This window comes from Triturus cristatus, chromosome 4_2 (genome assembly GCF_964204655.1).
Source record: "Triturus cristatus chromosome 4_2, aTriCri1.1, whole genome shotgun sequence".
NCBI classification, from domain to species: domain Eukaryota; kingdom Metazoa; phylum Chordata; class Amphibia; order Caudata; family Salamandridae; genus Triturus; species Triturus cristatus.
Window position 1 is genome coordinate 920,049,307 of NC_140586.1, and position 11,918 is coordinate 920,061,224.

Here is an 11,918-nt window from a genome sequence, read left to right on the forward strand (position 1 = left end):
GATTCCAGTTAACCAAACATGTTTCAGGCAAGGCATAGGGACGATCACGAACATCTTAGCTCTATCACTAAATGCAAACAAATGCAAGCGGAGGAAACAACAACTTCACCTCTGTTTTATAAACCTAAAGGCATCGTTTGATAGTGTAGACCGTCACCTCCTATGGAAAAAACTACGAGCCTGGAACATCCCAGAGAGGTTGCTACAAGGAATACTGCAATTCTATTCCAATACATGGATAAGAATCAAGATAGGAGATGGCTCTAGACTATCCAGAAAGCTGCCTACGACTAAAGGCCTTAAACAAGGTTGCTTACTGGCACCACACCTTTTCAATTTTTTATATTGGATCTTGCACAGAGACTAGATTGTATTAACTCCCATCCTCTAAAAATTGGTAAACTACTACTCACACATCTTTCGTACGCCGATGATGTGGTGCTAATGAGTTTAACTAAGATCGGTCTTCAAAGAGCTTTAAATGAAATGTCAGATTATATCTCATCTAACAAATTAGAAATAAACACATCAAAAACCAAAACAATGTTGATTGGCAACCACCGGAGAAGTAAACAGAATATCTGGCTCAATGGCAACCAGTTAGAGGAAGTAAAAAGCTACAAATACCTGGGGTTCTATATAGACAATATACAAAATCATCTAGATCAAAAAATTTACATGACACAGAGAACTAGTGCTCTTACATTTGCTTTCAGACAACTGGCAACAAAATGTAATGGACCATCATATAAATCTCTGCTAGCGGTGATGGCGGCCAAAATCCTGCCAACGCTAACGTATGCCAGTACCGCTCTTCGTGGCAAAGACTCAGACCTCTGAAACCGACTAAAAGTCTCCACTTACAAAAATGTTTTCCAGATACATCAGTCAGCTTCACCGGCCCAGGTTCGTCTTGAATTTGGACTCTTAAACGTAACTATAGGGTGAATGTATACCACAATAAAGCTTTGGTATCGGTTGAAACTAAACGCGGCCACCTCACCAATTAACAAAGCCCTTTGATCTGAAGTGGACGAGGAGAGAAAATCACCATACTATCAATATCTGTACAAATCCTTGCAAATGACCTGCACGACCGAGCTATGGAATACAAATTTGCCATACCAGTCCTTCAAACAAGCAATAAACAAAGCAGCAAAAATCCATTCATCACTGTTTGAGAAAAATATCTTCAGGTTAAGGTCGCATGCGTGGATGGTGATTAATAATTATAAGTCTCTTGCTCCAGCACCTTACTTGAATTTGACATTTTCAATTTAACTGAAGAAACAAATAATGGCAATACGTTTTGGGAAGCTACCATCAACAGCGGATCAGCCTACCTGGGAGTACACAGGGCCTAAATCATGTCTACTTTGCGGTAACCACAAAGAGGATTTTATCCATATAATCTGTATATGCAAAAAAATGTACAATGCACAAGTCACTTTACTTAGAATTTTTTTTAATGCCAGAGGTATCAGGACATGCAGAGCTGCAATAAGTTTGGGGCTAAATCCATCTGACCCACAATTGAACTGTAAATTGATCAAAGACCTTAATGTCTTTGACCAGGCCCTGAAAACTGATCTTAAAAAAAGCCACTTCGAAGGTGGTTACGTTTGACTCCTTCAAAGTACTGTGACTCTGCTAAAAATATATATATGTGATCAAGGTCATCTGGTGGCCGAAACGCGTAATGGCGTGCTGTGTGGGTGCTGATTAACATTAAATACCTGTGAAGCACGAGTTGGTGTCCGTGTGCTTCTTCCTCGCCGGTTGGAGGTGGGAGACAGCTGTTTGGATTTTCATATATATATATATATATATATATATATATATATATATATATATATATATATATATATATATATATATATATATATATATATATATATATATATATATATATATATATCAAGTTCGTTAAAAGGGTTGGAACTTTGGCAGAGCAATGGTCAAGAATCTGGAATAATAATTGTAATTAATTATGTATAATATTTTATGAGCTTCATATTGATGTAAAAAGCTAAAAATTAGCAAAAATTATTGAAGTTTTTTTAAATGTCTTTTATATTGTTAAGGTTTTAATTGACCAAACAATAAAACTTACTTTGACTTTTGACTTTATTGACAAAACTGCGGCGTATCTTTATTTGAATAAAAGCTGTAAAAAACATTTCATTTAGACATCACAAGGAGGTTCTTTTTGCCATAGAAGGTATAACCAGTGCTATAGAAAGCTAAAATGAAGGACATGCTTTCAATGATTTCACAAATATTCCCCTCATTCTTTTCAGTAACACATTCTGACACACAGAGTGAAAGATTATGTGCTTTCAAAACCAGCAGCAGGTCGTCAACTGCAGTTTTATACAGTTTTATAATGAACAACTACAGCACTAACATTCTGTATTTATTGACAAAAATGTAGTACACCTGACAGCATCTCGATGGAATCAAAGCTGTAAAACGTAATGTATTTCTTTTTCAAAATGAACACAATGATGGGGGTTGTTTTGTCATTGAAATTATGGTCAGTAGTTGAGAAAGCCAGAATGAGGACACGTTTTCTTTGAGTTCTCAAATATAGTCCTCATCCATGTCAGTAGTGCATTTTGACATGCACACTAAAATGTACTTTTCAGCATCAACCTTGCAATTCTTTGGCAGGACCAAAGGCTACTCATTTCTTAAATGCAAACCACTGCAGTCAAACAACTAACAGTAAAACCAAAACTACATATCACATAAACATGAGAATGAACCCACTTGGTATCCACCAGTCATGGGTATTTGAACAAACTATATTGTGTTGCAGAAATATTGTGTCAAGAATATTGGGACCTCATATATATTTTAGACAGGAATATCAATGTTAAAAATATTATTTTAAATGTAGTTTTTAATATCATTTTTTTAAAAAGTAGTATATAATGTTATTTGTTAGTGTACAATAGTATGTAATGAATTGCTTTTTTATTCTTTAGATGCATTACGATGCCGGTCAGACGAGCGTCCAACCAACATCGCGGCGGGAGTGGAACCGCCTGACTAGTAGTCGTGATTCCAACCCCCATATCACAATGTGACCGCCAGCACGGAAGTTGGAAATACGCCTTTTTCAATTGCATATTGTGCTACAGTCCCTAAAAGGGCCGCAGCACAAGCTGCAGTTGAATAAGGCATATTTTTAAACATCCGTGTGCCAGGCACTACGTGGTACCTGGCAATCGGTGCATGGATGTTTGAGGGGGTACCATATGTGCCACCAGACCCCATAGCGGAGGCCCAGGGGGGACAGGGGCCCTGCTAGGGGCCCAAAGTCCCTTTCTGTATGCCTATACAAGGCGGTCAGACCGCCATGTACAGGCCGAGGGTAATGAATATTGTAATCCCTACAATGGGGCCTAAACAGGCACCGCCCCTAGTGTAGGGATTACGGTCCCATCGCTGCCCTGACAGGCTCCTTGAGCCCGTCAGAAAAGCAGCGGTCGGTCCTTCCTCCCAATGCCTCCGACCACCGGATCATAATCCGGTGTTTGGACCGCTTCTGTGGATGTTGGTCAGCCTGCCAATGACTACCTGTTGATGGCAGGCCAACAAACATCGGAATAAGGTCCTATGTCTTTATATATTTTTTAATTCGTTTTAATTTTAGAATTTGTTTTATTTATTTCATTATTATTTGTAATTTTTAATTTTTGATTTTTTTTTAATTATTGAATTCTTTTTTTATTAGCAGGATGTTGGGTCAATGGGGAAAAGGGTGGGGAGATTTTTTTAAAATGTGTATTATAAATTTAATTAATTTTAAGTTAGTTGTTTGGTTATGCAAATTCTTTTTATTATTTTTTTTAATGTATTTCATTGCATTAGATATATATTTTTAATTATTGTATGTGAAATAACATTTTTGTTACAGTTTTTTTTCAAAATATTGAATATATTAAAGTATCTAAAATAGACATTTCTTATAAAATATTATATTTCTATTTATTTATATGTTAAATTTTAAAATATTATATTTTAGTGTGAAATTGTCATACTTGTATACAAAACTGTAAAAATAATATTTAGAAATAAAAAAATAAAAAAAGTTATGTTAAAAATGCAAAAAAATTTTATAAACTTTTTCTGAAAATGTGGTTATTTGCAAAAACTTTAGTAGTAAATTTCAAATAATTTTGATTTTACTTTTTATATACATAACAGTAGCTAGGTTAGGGTGTTATAATATAACATTGGAGAAAAATGCATGATTTTTTTAAGTGGGATAATGTTGAGTGTTAACTGTGTATTTTGTTTTTTTAAAATATAATATGTAGATAAAAAGGTTAATTTTGAATAAGAACTATTTAATTTGTCTTTTTACATTTTTTACTCCTTCATCAAATTAGTTTAAAGTGGACGAGGAATACTAAATGTCACCCCTTTACTATTCAATACCTTCCCCAAGTTGCTTTCGGCTGGAGTGGAAATAATAAGTTTCACCCCTTCACTGTCCAATACCGTCCCCAGATTGGTTTAGATTGGATTAGGAATAGTAAACGTCATCCCTTTACTATCCAACACTTTCCCTGAATTGGTTTGGATTGGAGTGGGAATAGAATGTTGCACCTCTCTAGTGTCCAACACCTTCCTTGAATTGGTTTAGATTGGAGAGGGAATGGTAAATGTCACCCCTTTAGTGTCCAACACCTTCCCTGCGTTGGTTTAAATTGGAGTGGGAATAGAAAATGTCACCCATTTAGTGTCTAACACCTTCCTCAAATTGGTTTAGGATGGAGTGGTAATAAGAAATACCACCCTTAAGTGTCCAACACCTTCCCTGAGTTGGTTTAAATTGGAGTGGGGATAGTAAATGTCATCCCTTTAGTGTCCATCTTTTTCCCAAAATTGGATTAGATTGGAGTGGGAAAAGTGAATGTCACCCCTTTAGTGTCCAACACCTTTCCCAAATTAGTTTAGCTTGTATTGGGTATGGTAAATGTCACCCCTCTAGTCTCCAGAACATTCCCTGAGATGGGTTAGGTTGAAGTGGGAATAATGTATCCCTTTAGTGTCAAACACCTTCCCCAAATCTGTTTACATTTGTTTAGGAATAGAAAATGTCACCCCTATAGTATCAACACCTTCCGTGAATTGCTTTAGATTGGAGTTGCTAGAGTAAATGTCACCCCTTTAGTGCCCAACACCTTCCCTGACTTGGTTTAAATTGGAGTGGGAATAGAACATTTCACCCCTTTAGTTTTCAGCACCTTCCCCAAATGGATTTAGATTGGAGTGGTAATTGTAAATGCCCCCTCTTTAGTTCCAGCATCTTCCCTGAGTTAGTTTAGATGGGAGTGTGAATGCTACATGTCTACTCTTTAGGGTCCAACACCTTCCCCAAATTGGTTTAGATTGGAGTAGGAATAGTAAATGTCACTCTTTTGGTGTCCAACACCTTCCCTGGGCTGGTTTTGATTTGAGTGGGAATAGTAAATTTCACCCCTTTAGTGTCCAACACCTTCTCCAAATTGGTTTATATGGGAGTGGGAATAGTACATGTCTCCCCTTTAGTATCCAACACCTTCCCTGAGTTTATTTAGATTGGAGTTGGAATAGCAAATATCTCCCCCTTTGGTGTCCAACACCCTCCCTGGGCCGGTTTAGATTGGAGTGGGAATAGTAAATTTCACCCCTTCAGTGTCCAACACCTTCCCTGCGTTGGTTTAAGTTGGAGTGGGAATAGTACATTTTACCCTTTTAGTGTTCAACACCTTACTCATATTGGGTATGATTGGAGTGTGAATAGTAAATATCACCCCTTTAGTATCAAACACCTTTCCTGAGTTGGTTTAAATTGGAGTGGGCATAGAATATGTCACCCATTTAGTGTCCAACACCTTCCTCAAATTGGTTTAGGATGGAGTGGTAATAGTAAATACCACCCTTTAGTGTCCAACATCTTCCCTGAGTTGGTTTAAATTGGATTATGGATAGTAATTATATTCCCTTTAGTGTCCATCTTTTTCCCCAAATTGGATTAGATTGGAGTGGGAAAAGTGAATGTCACCACTTTAGTGTGCAACACTTTTCCCAAATTGGTTTAGATTGTATTGGGTATGGTAATTGTCACCCCTCTAGTCTCCAGAACCTTCCCTGAGATGGTTTAGGTTGAAGTGGGTCTAGTTTATCCCTTTAGTGTCCAACACCTTCCCCAAATCTATTTACATTGGTTTAGGAATAAACAATGTCACCCCTTTAGTATCCAACACCTTCCCTGAGTTGGTTTAGATTGGAATTGCAATAGTAAATGTCACCCCTATAGTGTCCAACACCTTCCCCAAATTGGTTTGGATTGGAGTGGGCATAGTAAATGTCACTCCTTTAGTGTCCAACACCTTCCCCAAATCTATTTACATTGGTTTAGGAATAAACAATGTCACCCCTTTAGTATCCAACACCTTCCCTAAGTTGGTTTAGTTTGGAGTTGCAATATTAAATGTCACTCTTTTAGTGTCCATTGCCTTCCACAAATTGGTGTAGATTGGAGTGGGAATAGTAGCCCTTTTAGTGGGTCCCGTGCTCACTACGCCACTGGAGTCAAGCTATCCTGGCTGAAGAGGGGTGAAACCCCGAAACGGGTCCTAGGATGCTTGATTCTGGTCCAGGGAAGACATGGCTTGGCAGTTCGCGCTGGACTGTTCCCATGAGGCACAGGGCCAAGACTGATTTGCATATGGCCATGTCTGAACTGGGGTGGCGTGGTGAGCAAAATAACAATGGATTAAACCCAGATCTGTGACTGGGGGTGAATGTTTTGCCAATGTGCAACATTCCGTCCATCATCTTGTGTGTTTTGCTGTTCACCCTATGTGGGAAGGGTATGCCCAGACGTGGGTCCCTTGCTAACTACACCACTGGAGTCAAGCTATCCTGGCTGAAGAGGGGTGAAACCCCGAAACCGGTCCTAGAATGCTTGATTCCGGTCCAGGGAAGACATGGCTTGGCAGTTTGGGCTGAACTGTTCCCATGAGGCACAGGGCCAAGACTGATTTGCATATGGCCATGTCTGAACTGGAGTGGCGTGGTGAGCAAAATAACGATGGATTAAACCCAGATCTGTGACTGGGGGTGAATGTTTTGCCAATGTGCAACATTCCGTCCATCATCTTGTGTGTTTTGCTGTTCGCCCTATGTGGGAAGGGTATGCCCAGACGTGGGTCCCGTGCTCACTACGCCACTGGAGTCAAGCTATCCTGGCTGAAGAGGGGTGAAACCCCGAACCCGGTCCTAGGATGCTTGATTCCAGTCCAGGGAAGACATGGCTTGGCAGTTCGGGTTGGACTGTTCCTATGAGGTACAGGGCCAAGACTGATTTGCATATGGCCATGTCTGAACTGGGGTGGCGTGGTGAGCAAAATAACAATGGATTAAATCCAGATCTGTGACTGGGGGTGAATGTTTTGCCAATGTGCAACATTCCGTCCATCATCTTGTGTGTTTTACCCTTTTAGTGCATAGCACCTTCCCAGAGATGGTTTAGATTGGAGTGGGATTATTAAATGTAACCCCTTTAGTGTCCAACACCTTCTCTGAGTTGGTTTATGCTGGAGTGGAAATAGTGCGTTTCATCCCTTTAATGTTTAACAGCTTCGTCAAATTGGTTTAGATTGGAGTGGGAATAGTAAATGTCACCCCTTTACTATCCAACAGCTTCCCTGAGTTGGCTTACATTGGAGTGAGAATAGTAAATGTCACAATTTTTGTGTTCAACCCCTTCCCCAACTTGGTTTAGACTGGAGTGGGAATAGTAAGTGTTACCTCTTTTTTTTGTCCAACACTTTCTCCGAGATGGTTCAGATTGAAACAGAATAGAAAATGTTACCCGTTTAGTTTTTAACTTTTTCCCTAAATTTGGTAGTATAAATACGTCACACATATTTTTAAAATTTTTATTTTTTGACAATTGTAATTTATTGTATACTTTTACATTTTGTGAAATATATTTTTTAAATAAAAAAATAGCAATTTTAAAGTGAAGAAAATAAAATTATTATTTTTGTTATTGTAAAATACAGAAAAAAATTATTTTTTACATATTGGTATGATATACATTTTCACATGTTAGCGGTATCAACCCCATGAAGCCCGCCGTCCAAAAATGATCGACAACGGATTGTATTAGATGATAGCAGAAGTTTTCTAATAAAAGCAAACCAATTTAATCTTTCAGCACCATTAACAATTTCATCCGTCAGTATGATAGATCACGAATCAGGAGTTTCGGTGAAGTGGCGTGAACAACAGCCAAGCACACAATGGAGTCAGTACTTGCTAGGTACACTGGACCAAGCAATAAGGATACTGAATTATCAATCTGATAAAATGGAAGTCCAAATAGACCTCATAAATCTAATTGCTGGTCACATCTCGGGCATAAACGCCAAGATGGACTTAATCACGTCCCTACTAACAAACAGGGGAAACCCGGAGCATCAAACAAATAAAGATAAATAATTGCCTAATTGTGGCTGCGGGAGCATAATTGAGAAATTGGCAAGTCTCCCTGACATTTTAAAGGATATTCTAGGGGCTGTAAAACTAACCTGTAACAACAAGCAGAACATGGAAACTCAATATAAGACGGATATAACGGCAACTTCAAAATGCAATAAATCAATAACAAAGTCAAGTAGCAAAGCAAATGGTGAACTAGAGCAAGCGGAATTCGATGAGCAACCGGATACAACAGATAACCAAATGTAAACAACACAGAATTCCCTTAAGATCTCACCCCTTGTATAACTGACAAAAAGGCAAAGAAAACGTGCAAGAAAGGCCATGCTTAAATACAAAAAGAAACAAAGTATAGATTCAGAAAAAAACTTTTCAATATTTAAAATGAAAACACCCCAAGAGGGTAAAAGTAAATCACCAAATGTGCCCTCATGTGGGGCAGTATTAACTGACGTAGTTCAATTGAAACATACTTCAGAACCCATGCTAACGGAAGAAAGCCCTGTCGCCGCAGTTAACACCGTCCCCACCCTTCAAAAAAATAATAAGACAAATCAATGTCTCCTTACAGATGTAAGATGCCCGCCAACAAAAGAAATAGATCAAAAATATAGACAGGAAACACGGGTACCTGAAAGACCTCAATCAATCAAAGGTGTAGGGCAAGCAGCAACATCTCAAATCATAGATATAAACGCTTCTTGGAATAATACACGTCAAAAAACAGCTATAGGAGATGAATCTCTACATTGGAATGAGGAAAGTAAAATACGGAACGAACAAGGAAGACAGGAAGATTCAACAAGCAAGAGGTGGCTGTAGAAAATAAAAATCAAACCGCAACCCCAACAGAATTCAATAAAGGTCACAATAATTGGAAAGGACCGAAGATGCACGCTATCTGTCATGGAACCAGACCCTGAACCAACAGGGATAAGGACAACAAAAAACCCGGGAAAAACAGAGAAGAAAAAGGAGAAGGGGAATGAAGAACTAGCGGAACAAGAAGCCCATGTTGTGTGTGAATTATTAATAATTAGCAATCCTGCAGCTGCCAAAGACGAAATCTTACAATCTCCTAATGGCTTCCAAAACCATTTAGAGGCGTTTGAATCAAAATTGACATTCATGCCAGAATATCCTACTAAAGGAAGGCAGGATATTCTGAACAGAGGTAACTTGTTAAAGTTGTTCAAAGAAATCCCAGAACTAAAAGGGATAGCCTCACAAGATTTAATAGCTGTGGAATTTGAACAAAAAAGATTAAATCCAGACATTGAAGAATCCGTGACAACTTGGTCCTCAAAGGAACTAGTGGACAAGATATATTCAACAAGACCAAGGTTCAGAGCCTGGGGAATTACGTTGATGCTATACAAACGTCCAAGGTACCCTTACCCCATCCTAAATAGTCCAAGAAACTCAAAAAAGAACGAAAGATTCTGGAAAAGCCAGAATACATGCTCACGAGGAGCTTGATCCACCACGCCTGTAACGTTGATCCAGCGCGAGACTGGGAAAAGGGGCAAATTAAAAATATCCTCCCTGCGTCGCAGACTCTATGTCACACTAGCTCATTCACACACACTGTCATTGGTGGGGCCCATAACACCAACACTCATACATTTCTCTCACGAGTCTGCACACAGGAGGGATGATAATACACGTGGGATATGTGTGGGGTACCTTATAACCTATAGGGAGGAAAAGTTAAGTTACAAAATACACATTAGCATCCGCCACCTATAGATTCCTAATCCTAAACATCAAGGCACTCCACCACTTGGTCGATGGACCAATTAGTTGGATTGGTTGATGGTGATTTAGAACCCGCTACAATACATTTAAGACTCAGAATCTTTTACCCTCTTTATTTTAAATAACTACAAACTCGTAATTTCTGTTAATCAATAATTGTTTATCTAAGTAATATTTCATTTAATCTCAACATTTATCATTAATCCAAGTTTAGAAATTTAGTCAACTAATACAGATTGCTAGACATTCATATTTACCTATTCTGGCTATCTGGATTTTCTCTAGTTCATTTGGCTCTGCATAACCGAATTTTAGCCGTCAATTATCCCAATAATGCAGGCAAAGCTATAGTTCCAAAAGTTCTTTGCTCAGCACGCTACAGTCCCATAGATCTCAAAAAGACTAGAAAATCGTGCAAGCATCTATCAGCATTTTAGATCAGGTTCGAGCAGCAGTTCAGAGGTCCGACGGCAGCGAGCATCAAGCAGACCCCTCCCTATTCTACTACTCTTTTTATAATAAAATTCGGAATAACATGAAACATTTTTAAGTGAAAAAGGATTTTGATTGGCTGTTGGGGAATCGTCCGATTTTATTCCCATGAATTTCGCTCAGTCATTTTCTATGACATAGTCAGTCCTTATGTTTCAATTTGTTCCGGTTCTACTTGTATATTCCAATTGTTCATTTAGACTGGCAATCCACCAAGTTCTTATCTTTGACCGGGGACAGTGTGGAATAGGTTATGTGGAGGTTTACGGAGCCATCCGAGTCTGCGCAGTAGAGATCGCGCTCACGAGACGGTGGCCACTTCTGAACCCCATGTCGGACCCATTTTAGGTAGGCCCAAAATGCTAACTTAAGCGAAACAAACACAAAGGAATAATTAATACATAGAATTGATGATTCTAATGTTATACCCCCACTAATCCCTTTATATATTAGTATTTTCCTAGCATATAGCAACATTTAAAGCAATTATATTTACCTTTACGGTCCTCCACGAAGATGCAAACATTACAAAAGCAACATATATCATGCGATTGCTAGTACCACATGTACTCTTATTAATATGCGTACAGATTTTAGTTATCAAAGTTATTTTGCCATGCAAATAGCGGTTTCCCACGTGTAATTGGTATATGTGATTGGTTAATTGATTTTTACACATCAGTCAGTTAATAAAATTATAATTAGTATATTATGTAATTAGTATTCTCATGCAAAATAGAGGAGGTACACAACATTTTGCTCTACCTGCTCCATCAATCCCTCCTTTGGTGATTTTAACATCACCATATTACCTAAAATTTTGTAAACTTTTGTAAAGAAATGAATTCAGTTCTCTTAATATTTTGTTAGGTCACATTACTGTTTCACCTGTCTCTTCTTCTCTTGTCTTTCTATACATATTTTCTTTCCACTCTTCTAATTCTACCTCTTCAAATTCTCTTCTTTCTTTCTCTCCCTTCTTTACAGTTTCTCTTTTTATGTTATTTTGTATTTTCTTTCTTTTGCTGCATAAACATCCTAGTCTCAGAATTAATACTAAAAATATCACACATGTTAATGGAAATAAGATCTTACCTATAAAGGTACTACCTAGTTTTAATAGAAAATCTTTAATAGAAGCAAACTTTTTCCCAATCTTC